The sequence below is a fragment of the Gorilla gorilla genome, chromosome 2 (assembly GCF_029281585.2).
Source record: "Gorilla gorilla gorilla isolate KB3781 chromosome 2, NHGRI_mGorGor1-v2.1_pri, whole genome shotgun sequence".
NCBI classification, from domain to species: domain Eukaryota; kingdom Metazoa; phylum Chordata; class Mammalia; order Primates; family Hominidae; genus Gorilla; species Gorilla gorilla.
The window spans coordinates 190,106,205-190,119,712 of NC_086017.1; the positions used below are offsets into that span (position 1 = coordinate 190,106,205).

At 39.4% G+C, this 13,508-nt stretch overlaps 1 long non-coding RNA gene across 4 annotated transcripts in view; it reads right to left on the reverse strand.

Moving 5' to 3' along the window:
• The window catches only part of LOC129532439 (uncharacterized), a 257,939-nt gene extending 252,116 nt beyond the window's left edge, over positions 1 to 5,823 (reverse strand). For 3 of the 4 annotated variants that reach the window (XR_008678189.2, XR_008678187.2, XR_008678185.2), the window contains exons 1-2: positions 5,149 to 5,823; positions 3,781 to 3,905 (exon numbers count right to left, since the gene is read on the reverse strand). This is a non-coding gene — a long non-coding RNA (uncharacterized lncRNA). Of the gene's footprint in view, positions 1 to 3,780; positions 3,906 to 5,128 lie in introns of all 4 variants that reach the window. The other variant, XR_008678186.2, reaches the window with a different exon arrangement.
• Between the last annotated feature and the right edge of the window lie 7,685 nt (positions 5,824 to 13,508).

Genomic DNA, 13,508 nt, shown 5'->3' on the forward strand with positions numbered 1-13,508 from the left:
GTAAAAAAGTTATATGTTCCATCCCTTTGTTCACTTTCTTTCTTGTTGGTATAATTTTTGCTGAGAAAAAAAAATGTAAAACTTAATTGGTTTTTGGAAGGTTTAAAATCTTTCCAAATGGTTGCCCTAAGACTTGTTTTCCCATTTACTTCTACTCCTTCCTTTTTTGTGACATTCAATACCACATGAAGAGATCTAGAGTGGACTTCTGGTGGCCCTGAGACTGCTTGAAGAACACAGAAAGCAGCAGCACATACCCCTTTGTTAGTGAAATGAGAGAGTTCCCTGACCCCCTCGCAGGACATGTGACAGGGGTGTGGCTTGTCTATTCGGTTGCTGCTGCTGCTCAAACCCCTTATGGGATGGGGAGCATGTAGATGGACAGGTGCAGAAGCTGGAGCACTGGGCTTCAGCCTCACAGCAGCGTCCAGGAGTGGGAGTCTGTGACTCCCAGATCCCAAGTTGGCATGTGTTACAGTCCACTCTTTTAGCCTTGCCATCCACAGACAGCTTGTTAACCAGTGGACCCTCTGCCTTTTTGCAACGGCAGAGGGCCAGTGTGACAGCTTTCTGTATCCCGACAAGAGTTCAGCATCCCAGAGGAAGTGGGCCACACATGGACTTGAAGGATGGTGAATTTGGGGTTTTATTGGGTGATGGAGGTGGCTCTCAGCAGGATAGATGGGGAACTGGAAAGTGTATGGAGTGGGAAGGTGATCTTCCCCTAGAGTTGGGCCATCCAGCAGCCAATTCTCCGACCGTCCCCAGCTGAACTCCTCCTAACATTCCTTCTCTTCTCTCCTTCTCTGCTGCTCTTCTGCTCTTCTGTTCGTCTGCTTATCTCCTGCTGGATTCAGGGGTTTGGGGTTTACATGAGTATAGGATACGGGGTGTGGTGGGCCAAAAGACAACTTTTTGGACATGAAAACAGGTATGCCTGTTCCCATTTAGGGCCGCAGGTATCCAGGCTTGAGGATGGGGCCTTTGCAGGGGAACTGCCCTCTTCTACCCAGTATTTCCTCGTCTCCTGTCCATACCATTAGGGTCTTCTGTATTCCTCATGGAACCCCAAGAGTCCCAGGCAGGCTGCTCTCAGGTCTAAAGCTCAGCTCCGTTTTGCATTGAGTTTCCCAATCTCCTTGGCTTTTAGGAATACCAGGGGTTACTTTTTACTGTGAAAGAACACTTAACCTTTGGGTGTTCGATGGCTGATAGGTCACTGCAGTTTTAGAGGGGGCTGACAGTTGTTCAGTGAATGGTTATTACTGAAGTGAGGCTAATTGTTTGAGTATTTAGATAAGAAAAGCACAGTTTGGACACTTGGAGGCTGTAGGAACACTTGCTATCAAGGTATAAAATTCCCATGGGGGATAGGCTGGTCACGGAGTGGGCTAATTGGCATTAGGTTTCCCAACAGCCTCAAAGAAAATGTCCTTGCAGTGAGGTGCACTGTAGAATTGTTGCACAGCCTAGCCCCATGACATTTCCCTCTTGGCCTTTTGCCTCAGCTCTGGGGCACCTGGGATTCAGTGTAAAAATGGGATCCTTGGTTTCTGGGGATCTAGGTGCTCTGCCTTCCAGCTAAGCCTGCTTTCCACATATAAAGTACTGGGCCCTGGAAACTACAAAAGCCTTGTAAGCCCTATTCACTGCCCTGAGCTCCATGGTCCGGTAAAAACACGGAAACTAAATTGGAAGTTACGAATCTAACTAAAATTGGTCTCCTTATAAAGTATGTGATGAATTCCTATGATTTTGTGTTATCTTGATATCTATTTTTAAACTTCTTCTGTGTCTGTAATGCACACCCAAACTTTTTCTTGAAAAAGCTTAAATTCTCTTTGGTTTGACAGTAAATTTGCTACCCTGTTTCCTTTAAACTTAGTAGGGACTTAAACCATGTGGCATAGATAAATTTTTTTTTTTTTTTTTTTTTTTTTGAGACGGAGTCTCGCTCTGTCGCCCAGGCTGGAGTGCAGTGGCGCGATCTCGGCTCACTGCAAGCTCCGCCTCCTGGGTTCACGCCATTCTCCTGCCTCAGCCTCCCGAGTAGCTGGGACTACAGGTGCCCGCCACCACGCCCGGCTAATTTTTAGTATTTTTAGTAGAGACGGGGTTTCACCGTGTTAGCCAGGATGGTCTCGATCTCCTGACCTCGTGATCCACCCGCCTCGGCCTCCCAAAGTGCTGGGATTACAGGCGTGAGCCACCGCGCCCGGCTGATAAATTTTAACTTGTTACATTTACAGAGGCACAGTTTAATCCAACAGTACTTTTAAACTAGGGAGTTTTACCTGTCTCACAGCAAAATTTGAAAATCAAATCTATAAAATCTGTGTTTGTCTGCATTTTTATGTATACATTTGTACATTTCTGTGTTTATATATAGTCCACATGGTACAAAATTGACATAAATGATCCCTCATAAATTCAGTAAATAAGTCCAAATGATTTTCAAGTTCACATGACTAGCAATCTTAGATAAATACAGCTAGTTTTTAAATTGTTGGTATAATAAAATAGAAATGTCTTCAGAATTTTAAGCATTTTTCCATGGGTCTACCGGTCAAACCAATTTATACTGTCTCTACTACATGTTTTAAAGTCATAAAACTTTTGCTTCTGTGATTTTTTGACTTTATTTTTTGTATTTGTACAAATTTATGGGGTACATGAGAAATTTTGTTATATGTATATATTAGCAATCAAGTCAGGGTATTTAGGGTATCCACCACCTGAGTATGATACCCTTTTGCTAATACAGTCATCCTACTCTGCTATCAGACATTATAGAATAGATTATATATATATATATAAAATATATCTTACTGTATGTTTGTACCCTTTAGCCCACTTCTCTCTATCCTCTTCAGTTTCCCTCTCCCTACCATTCCCTTCTCCCTACCAGTTCCCTCTCCCTACCATTCACTCTTCCCAGCCTCTGTTATGTGTTTTTGTACTATACCTCCATGTATTCAAATTGCTTAGCTCCCACATTTTGGTAATTATTTGTCAGTGTGCTAAAGCTATGTGGGCTGGTTTCTGGGCTCCCCCAAATCCTTGCATGCAACTTGCTGTGAGTTTATGTCCTTGATTTTGAGCCTTTAGATTCTGGAGTCTAGACAGGTGGCCATGGTGAGGCCTGGGGAAATATGTGTGTCACCAATGTCTGGGCTACAGAACAGAGCTAAGCCCAATATGGCCCCATCTTTCCTGGCCCAGCTTGGTCTCCTGGGCAAGTTGGGAAATGTTGAATCCTTCAGGCATTGTTATCACAGCTCTGTCCTCTGTCCTGGGCTCTCCATCTGGTACATAACAATGGAAATTTCTAACTTTCTTGGTTTTTCACTGGAAATGAGGGTTACTCATTAGTAGTAGTTAAAATTATAGTTAATATATATAATTTAAAATATTAGATATAAAGAAAACAATATATATGTATACAGATATAAAGAAAACAATATACAGATATAAAGAAAAAATATACAAGATAGGATGTGTTTTTGGCAGGGAAGTTTATAAATGAGACATAAAGATGTAGTTTTTGTTCATGGAAATGCAATTTTGTCTAGTTTAGAGGTTATTTAAAGGTTATTTCACATTGAAGGAATAAAAGAAGAATGATATAGATAAAACAGAAGGAGGATAGGAGGCAGAGTAAGATGGCAGAATAGAAGGCTTCAATGATCGTCCCCCCGACAGGGACACCAATTTAACAACTATCTACACACCAAAAAGCATCTTCATAAGAACCAAAAATCAGGTGAGCACTCAAAGTACCTGGTTTTAACTTCATATCACTGAAAGAGGCACCGAAGAGGTAGAAAAAACAGTCTTGAGTTGCTGACACAAAATCCCTCCATCCCCCAGCAGTGGCAGCGCAGTGCAGAGAGCATTTCTGTATCCTGGGGAAAGGAAGAGCACAGCGATTATGAGGCATTGAACTCAGTGCTGCCTTTCTTACAGTTGAAAGGAAAACTGGACCAAACTCAGCCAACATCCACCCACAGAGGGAGCATTTAAAACAGCCCTAGCCAGAGAGGTATCGCTGATCCCAGTGCTTGGAACTTGAGTTCCCACAAGCCTCACCACCGCGGGCTAAAGTGCTCAGATCTAAATAAACTAGAAAGGCAGTCTAGGTCACAAGGACTGCAACTCATAGGAGAGTCCTACTGCTGAGCAGGGCCCAGAGACAGTGGACTATGGGAGTATGTGACCTACTGAAACACCTACTAGGGCAACTAAGTCAGTGCTGGCATCACCTCTCCCCTAAACCCGGGTTGAACAGCTCAAGGCTCCAAAAGAGATCTCTTCCTTCCACTTGAGAGGAGAGGGAAGAGTGGGGAGGACTTTGTCTTGCATCTTGAATACCAGCTCAGCCACAGCAGGAAAGGGCACCTGTCAAGGTCGTGAGATCCCCATTCCAGCCCTAGCTCCCAGATGACATTTCTAGACACATCCTAGGCCAGACGGGAATCTGCTGTCTTGAAGGAAAGGACCCAGACCTGGCAGCATACATCACCTGCTAACTGAAGAGCCCTTGGGTCCTAAACAACCAGCAGTATTACCCACATATTATGTTGAGGGCCTTGGGTGAGCCTCTGAGACTTACTGGCATCAGGTGAGACTCAGAACATTCCCACATCTGATGGCTACAGGGCAAAACTCCATCTGCTTGAGGAAGCAGAGGGAAAAGTAAAGAGTACTTTGTCTTACACCTTAGGTACCAGCTCAGCCAAAGCCGGGTAGACCACCAAATAGGCTCTTGGGATCCCCATTCTAGGACTTGGCTCTTGGATGGCATTTCTGGACCTGCCCTGGGCCAGAGGGGAGGTCACCACCCTGAAGGGTGAGTCCCAGGCCAGCAAGCATTCACCACAAGCTGACTAAAGAGCCACTGGGCCTTGAGGGAACATTGGCAGTAGTCTGGCAAAACTCCCCATGGGCCTTTGGTGGCAGTGGCCACAGAGCGAGACTCCTCTGCCTTTGAAAATGGGAGGGAAGAGTGTTAAGGACTGTGTCTTGTAGTTTGAATGCCAGGTCAGCTGCAGTACAATAGAACAGCAGGTAGACATCTAAGGTTTTTGACCTCTAATCCCTGGCTCCTGGATGGCACCTCTGGACCCACCTGGGGCCTGGGGAACTCACCACCCTGAGAAGAAGACACAGGCCTGGCTGGCTTTGCCATTTGCTGATTGTTGAGCCCCATCACCTTGAGTGAACATAGGCAGCGGCCAGGGAGTGATTATAGCAGTCTTTGGGTGAGACCCAGTGCTGTGCTGGCTTCAGGTCTGACCCAGTATGGTCATAGTGGTGATTTTGTCACAATGGTGATTTTGTCACTCCACCACCAACTTTAGGTGGCTCAGAACAGAGAGAAAGAGAAAGACTCCATTTGTTTGGGAGAAAGTAAGGGAAGAGTACAAGAGTCTCTGCTTTATAATACAGAGAATTCTCCCAGATCTTGTCCAAGACCATCAAGGCGGTACCTCTATAAGTCTGTAAGAATCACAATGCTACTGGGCTTGGGGTGCCTTCTAAATCAGGTACAGCTTAGATAATAACATCCAAGTCATTTCAAATACCTGAATGCCTTCATAAGAAGGATGGGTACAAACAAGCCCAGACTGAAAAGACTATAATTAATACCTAAGTCTTCAATGCCAAGACCCAGACAAACATCTGCAAGTATCAACACCATCCAGGAAAACATGACCTCACCAAATGAACTAAATAAGGCACCAAGGACCAATCCTGGAGAAACAGAGATATGTGACCTTTCAGAAAGAGAACTCAAAATAGCTGTTTTGAGGAAACTCAGCAAAATTCAAGATAACACAGAGAAGGAATTCAGAGTTTTTTCAGATAAATTTAACAGAGATTGAAATAATTTATAAAAATTAAGCAGAAATCTTAGAGTTGAAAATGCAATTGACATACTGAAGAATGCATCAGAGTCTTTTAATAGCAGAATTAATCAATCAGAAGAAAGAACTGGTGAGTCTGAAGACAGGCCATTTGAATATACACCTTCAGAAGAGACTAAAGAATAAAACACAATGAAGAATACCTACAGGATACAGAAAATAGCCTCACAACAGCAAATCTAAGAGTTCTTGGCCTTAAAGAAGAGGTAGAGAAATAAACGGGGTAGAAAGTTTATTCAAAGGGATAAAAACATAGAACTTCCCAAACCTAGTGAAAGATATCAATATCCCAGTACAAGGAGGTTCTCAAACACCAAGATTTAATCCAAAGAAGACTACTTCAAGGCATTTAATAATCAAATTCTCAAAGGTCAAGGATAAAAAAAAAGATCCTAAAAGCAGCAAAAGAAACAAATAACATGCAATGAAGCTCCAATACATCTGGCAGCAGACTTTCCAGTGGAAAACTTACAGGCCACAAGAGTGTGGCATGACATATTTAAAGTGCTGAAGGACAAAAACCACTTTATCCTGGAATAGTATATCCAGTGAAAATATTCTTCAAACATGAAGGAGAAATAAAGACTTTCACAGACAAACAAAAGCTGAGAGATTTCATCAACACCAGACCTGTTATGCAAGAAATGCTAAAGGGAGTACTTCAATCAGAAAGAAAAGGATGTTACTGAGGAATAAGTAATCAATTGAAGGCATAAAACTAATTGGAAACAGTCAGTACACAGAAAAACACAGAATATTCTAACACTGTATGGTAATGTAAACTACTCTCATTCTAAGAAGAAAGACTAAACAATTAACCAATCAAAAATAGTAACTACAACAACTTTTCAAGACATACACAGTAAAATAAAATGTAAATATAAAAAACAAAGAGTTAAGAAGTATGGAAACAAAGTTAAAGTTCAGAATTTTTATCAGTTTTCTTTTTGCTCATTGGTTTGTTTCTTTATGAAAAGAGTGTTAAATTTTTATCAGCTTAAAATAATGGGTTATAAGATAATATTTGCAAGCCTCACGGTAACCTCAAACAAAAAAACATACAACAGATACAGAAACTAAAAAGCAAGAAACTAAATAATATCACCAGAGAAAATCACCTTCAATAAAAGGAAGATAAGAAGAAAAGAAAGTAGGAAGAGAAGACCAGAAAACAAATAACAAACTGGCAGGAGTGAGTCCCTACTTATCAATAATAACAGTAAATTAAATGGACTAAACTCCCCAATCAAAACACACAGAGTGGTTGAATGAATTAAAAAAAAAAAAAGACCCATTGATGTGTTACCTACAAAAAAAAAAACAAAAAACAAAAACAAAACACGTTTTACCTATAAAGACACACATAGACAGAAAAATAAAGGGATGAAAAAATATGTTCCATGCCATTGGAAACCAAAAATGAGCAGGAGTAGTCACACTTATTTCAGACAAAATAGATTACAAGACAAAAACTATAGGAAGAAACAAAGAAGATCATTATATAATAATGGTAAAGGGGTCAATTCAGCAAGAGGACATAACAATAGTAAATATACATGCACAAAACACTGGAGCACCCAGATATATAAAGGAAATATTATTAGAGCTAAAGAGAGATAGACTCCAATACAATAATAGCCGGAGATGTCAATGCCCCATTTTTAGCACTGTACAGAAAATCAACAAGGAAACATATGACTTAATCTGCCCCATAAAACAAATGGATCTAATAGATATTTATGGAACATGTCATCAAATGGCTGCAGAATACACATTCTTTTTCTCAGCACATGGATCATTCTCAAAAATAAACTATATGTTAGGTCACAAAAAAAGTCATAAAACATTCAAAAAAACTGAAATAATATCAAGCATCTTCTCTAAAAACAACGGGATAAAACTACAAATCAGTGACAGGAGGAATTCTGGAAACTATACAAATGCAAGGAAATTAAACAATATGATCCTGAATAACCAGTGGATCAATGAAGAAATTAAGAAGGAAGTTGAAAACTTTCTTGAAACAAATGATAATGGAAACACAACATACCAAAAGCTATGGGACACAGCAAAAGCGGTACAAAAAGAGAAATTTATAGCCAGAAACATCAAAAAGGTAGAAAAATTCAAATAAACAACATAACAATGAATCTTAAAGAACTAAAAAAGCAAGAGCACACCAAATCCAAAATTAGTAGAAGAAATAATAAAGATCAGAGCAGAAATAAATGAAATTGAAGTGAAGAAAACAATACAAAAGATCTTTGAAGCAAAAAGTTGGCTTTTTGAAAAGTTAAACAAAATTGACAAACCTTTAGCCAGGCTAAGAATAAAAGAGAGAAGATTCAAATAAATAAAATCAGAGATGAAAAAGGTGATATTACAACTGATACCTCAGAAAGCAAAGGATAATTAGTGGCTAGTATGAGTAACTATATGGCAATGAATTGGAAAATATGGAAGAAATTGGCAAAACGCTAGACACATACAACCTATAAAAATTAAACCATGAAGAAATCCCAAACCCAAACAGACCAAAAAAAAAAACATCTCCCAGTAAGGGAAGCCCAGGATCCAATGGCTTCACTGCTGAATTCTACCAAATGTTTAAAGGAGAACTGATACCAATTCCACTGAAACTATTATAGAGGAGGGAATACTTTCAAATTCATTCTACAAAGCCAGTATTCCCTGATGTCAAAACCAGGCAAAATTCATCAAAAAAAGAAAACTACAGGCTAATATCTCTGATAAATATTAATGCAAAAATATTCAACAAAATACTAGCAAGCCTAATTCAACAATATATTAAAAAGATCATTCATCATAACCAAGTGAGATTTATTCCAGGGATGCAAGAATGACTCAACATATAAAAATCAATCAATGTGATACAGCATATCATCAGAATGAAAGACAAAAACTATATGATTATTTCAACTGAGGCTGAGCAAGCATTTGACAAAGTTCAACATTCTTTCATGATAAAAACTCACAAAAAAACTGGGAATAGGAGAAATACACCTCAACATAATAAAAGCCACATATAACAGACCCACAGATAGTATCATACTGAATGGATAAAAAAACGAAATGAAAGCCTTTCCTCTAAGAGCAGGAACACAACAAGAATGCCCACTTTCACCACTGTTATTCAACATAGTACTGAAAGTCTTAGCTAGAATGATCGGACATGAGAAAAAAAAAAGGGTATCAAATTGAAATGGAAGAAGTGAAATTATCCTTGTTTGCAAATGATATGATCTTATATTTGGAAAAACCTAAAGATGCAACCAAAATACTAATAGAACTGATAAATAAATTCAGTAAAGTTGCAGGACATAAAATTAACATACAAAAATCAGTAACATTTCTATATGCCAACAGTGAACAATCTGAAAAAGAAATTTAAAAAGTAATCCCATTTATGATAGCCAAACGTAAAATTAAATACTTAGGAATTAACCAAGGAAGTGAAAGATCTCTATAATGAAAACTATAAAACACTGATGAAATAAATTGGACACCAAGAAATGGAAAGAAATCCCATGTTCATGGATTGGAAGAATCAATATTGTTAAAATGTCCACACTACCCAAAGCAATCTACAGATTTAATGTAATCCCTATTCACATACCAATGACATTCTTCACAGAAATAGAAAAAACAATCCTAAAATGTTTATGAAACCATAAAAGACCCAGACTAGCCAAAGCTATCCTGAGTGCAAAGAACAAAACTGTAGGAATCACACTAGCTAACTTCAAATTATACTACAGAGCTATGGTAACCAAAACAACATGGTACTGGCATAAGAACAGACACATAGACCAATGGAACAGAATAGAAAACCCAGAAACAAATCCATATACCTACAGTGAATACATTTTCAACAAAGGTGCCAAAAGCATACATTACAGAAAAGACAGTCTCTTCAATAAATTGTGCTGGGAAAACTGGATAACCACATGCAGAGGAACAAATTTTATCTATATCTCTTGTGTTATATAAAAATCAAATGAAACCGGATTAAAGACTTAATATGAATGTACTACAATAAAACACTGGGGAAATTCTCCAGGACATTGTTCTGGGCAAAATTTTGAGTAATACCTCACAAGCACAGGCAATCAAAGCAAAAATGGATAAAGAGGATCGCATCAAGTTTAAAAGCTTCTGTACAGAAAAGGCAACAAGCAATAAAGTGAAGAGACAACCCACAGAATGAGAGCAAATATTTACAAACTACCCATCTGACAAAAGATTAATAACCAGAATATATAAGGAGCTCAAACAACTCTACAGGAAAAAAAATCTAATAATCTGATTTAAAATAAGCAAGAGATTTGAACAAACATTTCTCAAAAGAAGAAACACAAATGACAAACAGGCATATGAAAAGGTGTTCAATATCATTGATTATCAGAGAAATGCAAATCAAAACTACAGTGAGATATCATCTTACCCCAGTTAAAATGGCTTATATAGAAAAGACAGGCAATAACAAATGCCAGTGAGGATTTGGAGAAAAGGAAACGCTCATACCCTGTTGGTGGGAAAGTAAATTAGTAAAACCACTTTGAAGAAGTTTTGAGATTCCTCAAAAAACTAAAAATTCAGCTACCATGCAATCCAGCAATCCCACTGCTGGGCATATACCCAAAAGAAAGGAAATCAGTATATCAAGGAGATATCTGTACTCCCATATTTGTTGTAGCACTGTTCACCATAGCCAAAATTTGGAAGCAACCTAACTGTCCATCAATAGATGAATGCATAAAGAAAATGTGATACCTATACATAATGGAGTACTCTGTAGCCACAAAAAAGAATGAGATTCTATTATTTGCAACAACAAGGATGGAATTGGAGGTCAATATATTAAGTGAAATAAGCCAGGCACAGAAAGATAAATGCACGTTCTTACTTATTTATGAGATGTAAAAATCAAAACAATTGAACTCATGGAGATAGAGTGTAGACTGATGGTTACCAGAGGCTGGGAAGTGTAGTAAGGGGAGGGGAGGAAGTGGGGATGGTTAATGGACACAAAAAAGTAGTTAGAAAGAGTGAATAAGACCTAGTATTTGATAGCATACCAGGTTGACTATAGTTAATAATAATTTACCTGTACGTTTTAAAATAACTAAAAGAGTATAATTGGATTGTTTGTAATACAAAGGACGAATGCTTGAGGGGATGGATACCCAATTTTCCATGATGTGATTATTATGCATTGCATGCCTGTACCAAAATATCTCATGTACCCCATGTATACACCTATGTACCCACAAAAACTAAAAAAAAAAAAAAAACTACAACCCAGGAAAATCTGCCAGATTGCCACTGCCTGTCTGTTTCAACTGAAGATGTTTCTAACCCAAATCTGGGCATCTTCTCAACTGACTGCCCTCCAGACTCTAAAGAAACTAATTTATAGGCTGTTCCAAATGTTAACGTTATTTTTCTCTGTTTTCATAGAAATGTCTCTTATCAAAGATGTTTGGCCTAACTTTGAGAGCCCATCTGCAATGCCACCTGTTGCAATGGGAAACAACAGTTTAACTGATGTAGTATCACAACTAAGAGACGGATTCAAGAAGATATGGCATGACATACTTATATTTGTTCTTTTCTGCTTATCCCAATTTGTTTTGCTCCCTCTTATCTCAAAACTTCTAACCCGAATCTCTCCATAGCTACCAATCCCACTTTAATAAGTGACACTTTTGTGTTTTTTTTTTTTTTTTTTTTTTTTGAGACAGGGTCTCTCTCTGTCACTCAGGATAGAGTGGCACAACCTCAGGTCACTGCAACCTCCCCCTCAAGGCTCAAGTGATCCTCCCACCTCAGCCTCCTGAATAGCTGGGACTACAGGCACGTGCCACCGTGGCTAGCTAATTATTTTTTTTTTTCTGTAGAGATGGGCTTTTGCCGTATTTCCCAGGCTGATCTCAAACTCCTGGGCTCAAGCGATCCACCCACCTCAGCCTCCTAAAGTGTTGAGATTACAGGCATGAGCCACTGCGCCCAAACATGAATAAGCGAAACGTTCTAAAATTTCAAGTGGGGGACTAAAGGAAACTAAGAAATGTTTCACTCCAAAATATACTTCTTTGACATATTTTGAGATGACTATTCAGAGGGCCTGCAACACAAGAATCAGCCTGCAAAGCTGAGTCTTTTACGGGGATTTGCATCTGTAGAGGAAATAAAGTGAAGTAAACAACAGATGCAAACAGGCTTTTTCTGAAGCCCACCTTGTCCAGAACAAGGCAAGATTAACTGAGAGCCTGACACCTTTAAAGGTTTTATAGAAACATCTACCACAGGCTCCCATCTCTTTTTTTTTTTTTGAGATGGAGTCTTGCTCTGTCGCCCAGGCTAGAGTGCAGTGGTGTGCTCTCAGCTCACTGCAACCTCCGCCTCCCAGGTTCAAGCTATTCTCCTGCCTCAGCCTCCCAAGTAGCTGGGACTAAAAGCGCCCGCTACCACACCCAGCTAATTTTGTATTTTTAGTAGAGACAGGGTTTCACCATGTTGTCCAGGCTGGTCTCGAACTCCTGACCTCAGGTGATCCACTTGCCTTGGTCTCCCAAAGTGCTGGGATTACAGGCATGAGCCACCGTACCCGGCCTCCCATTTTTCCTTTCTGAGGGCTGCTACCTGTGAGATCATCTGCATAACAAGACCACCTTTGCAGCACACCTTGCCTCTTCTCTCCTTCCCATAACCTGTCATGCCACCATAACCTGTCTTGACAAGCTTCAAGCCCCTATTCTTTCTGTAACCTCAAGATAGTATTAAAGAGTTGTGAATGGAAAATAAAATTTTGGGACCCCATATTCACCATACCTAAGGGAAAAAGTCAAGCTTGAGAACTGAGTCACACAAAACTGCCTCCCATTTTGTTCCTCAACAGCTACAAAGATGAAAGACTACCTACATACCTCCCTCACAATTTGCTCACAAGCAAATTTTTCGTGGGCCCTCAAGATCCTTACCCTAAAACAGTTCTGTTGAATTTCACCCTGACAATAACAAACAATTTATCTTCAGAAGAACGGGACAAAGGATGGAACCAGAAGTCATACCTCTGCTCACCTGAGACAAATGCATATTTGACTGCTTCCTCTATTCTGTTTACTTATCTTATGTAAAAATGTAGATTCACTGAGCATGAGACAAATGCCTCTACCCTCTCCTTTCACATGTAAAATGTGGATCCACTGAACGCTGATGAAATCTTCAAAAGATTGCAACTCCTTGCCTCTTTCATCTACACTTCTTTTCTCTCCTGCCCATGTTTTCCCCTTTAAATATGGAAGCACTCAAAATCCTCTTTGGAAAAAAAGTGTGGGCCACAGATTCTATTGTGGCTAGTGGCTTTTCTTCCTGGGTGTATCATCAACCTTGGCAAAATAACTCTCAGTTGATTGAGACCTGTCTCAGATACTTTTTGGTTTACAGCATCAGCTGTCTGGACATTTGAGTTTTTCATATTTTGTATGACTCCCATGCCCATATGTACATTAATAAATCTGTATGCCTTTTTTCCTGTTAATCCATGGTCAGTTTGTT